Below are 1797 nucleotides of genomic sequence, written 5' to 3' on the forward strand. Positions count from 1 at the left end.
GTGTGTTTGACCTTAATTGTCACATCAGAGCATCATTATCCCCATGAAGCAGCAGCAGCAGCAACAACCACCTACATCACTTCCTGTTTTATGCCTCTCAAACCATGAACTGAAGAGTTATTTTTACTATGTTGACTTAATTTTTTTTCGGCAAAGCATCAGTCGTGCATTTTTCCATAGTCCCATCATGGAGCATATATGTATACATTGTAAATAAATTTTGTGCAAAAAGGACTGGAAAAATGAACTGTATTATTGCTTTTTTCCCCTCTTTTCTTTCTTTCTTCTATCTTTCCTTTTCTTTATTTCTTTCTTTTTGTAAAAGTAGCAGTTTGGTATGAGTTGGCATGCATACAGATTTACTAAGTGGGATAAGCTAATTATACTTTTGTTGTGGTTAAACAAATGCTTGTTGATAGCCTTTTTTCTATCAAGAAACCAAGGAGCTAATTATTATTAATAATCATTGCACATTAAGTCTTAGGGTTTCTGACTGAAACTGTTTGGATTGTACAATAACTCAAAGCCCAGCTGTAGTAGTTCAAGTGCAGTAATGAAACTGAATCTAAAATAAAAGCAAATTATTTTTGTCACGGTGCCTCAACTGCTTGAAAATTTTATTTTTTCTGCCCAAGCCCTCTAAAATTGTAGCTATTTACTAGCAACTATTCCAGGCTCTCTCTCTCAAAATAATTTTAGCACTAGGCAGCTTGAATAATATTTTTAAAGTAAAGTATTTTATATGGTGAGCTTTCCTAGTCCATTTTATTTATTTTCAAGTGATTTCCAAATTTTTATTATTAGATGCTAGTAATTCCATATCAAAAAAGAACCGATCACACAAGATTAATGAAGGCTGTTATGTATTAGTTATTTGAATTTAAATTACTCTAGGAAGTAAGTAAAATTTTACTCCTCAAAATGTTAACATTGATTGCAAAAAATATTGCCAGTCATTATACCTGAATTAGTACATTTACTTATAGCAAAAGATGTTACAGTTTAAAAATCCAATGTTCATAAATAAATCTGGTAGCTGCAAATGGCTGCAGAGAGAAATACTGACCAATTTTCCAGCAGAGTTGTAGCCAACTGGTTAACTAGAACCAAATAACATGCTTAGGTTTACAATACCGTATAATTTTCTTCTAAATAATATTACAGCTATAGAAAGTTTCCTAAGGGCATGGGAAAAAAGAAACTTTCACTAAGGCAAACTAATAAAAAAAAACAACCCACCCTATTTTAAAAAAGATTTAATGGTAAACTGCTTGATAGGAACAAAAGACCTCAGTGGTGAGAACTATGATGTCTGCCATTCACACAGATGTCACCCCATAAAACCACTTTAACAATTCCCTGTTTAGATTTAAAAGGGAGACCCAGTTGTTTGGTGACTACTAGGCAAAGTTTGATAGATTGGTTTATCTACTGCTGGAAGCACTTGGAGAGCATTCCCACTCTATCCAGCTAACATCTCAAATGTTTAAAGAAAAGGCAGTTGATAAGACAGCACCATCTGCATGTAGGAGAGACACACACTCCCCACTGTCCAGAATTTGAACCTAGCATTGGACACAAGTCCTGGGACTAAGCCCCACAAATAACTATAACTACTCCCATATAAAGCAGTTTCTTTCTGCTCAGCGCCTGACTTGAAGCTTTATTTTATTGCCATAAAAAATCGAGCCGTTTTATTTCATGTGTTCTCCGTCTCTCTTTGTGGAAAGCATGGTTTTTAGAGTGTGACTTTGCTAGTAATTAATTACTATTTGTTTACTTTCTCCATTGGGGAGG

General features: G+C 34.3%; 1 protein-coding gene across 3 annotated transcripts in view; it reads left to right on the forward strand.

Moving 5' to 3' along the window:
- Positions 1 to 593, forward strand: part of MEIS1 (Meis homeobox 1) — a 209718-nt gene extending 209125 nt beyond the window's left edge. For all 3 annotated transcript variants that reach the window (XM_070732576.1, XM_070732574.1, XM_070732575.1), the window contains exon 12: positions 1 to 593. This exon is cut by the window's left edge and continues 1026 nt beyond it. The gene's annotated coding sequence lies outside the window, so the exon portion shown is untranslated.
- The last annotated feature ends 1204 nt before the right edge of the window (positions 594 to 1797 follow it).

This window comes from Erythrolamprus reginae, chromosome 1 (assembly GCF_031021105.1).
Source record: "Erythrolamprus reginae isolate rEryReg1 chromosome 1, rEryReg1.hap1, whole genome shotgun sequence".
Lineage (NCBI taxonomy): Eukaryota > Metazoa > Chordata > Lepidosauria > Squamata > Dipsadidae > Erythrolamprus > Erythrolamprus reginae.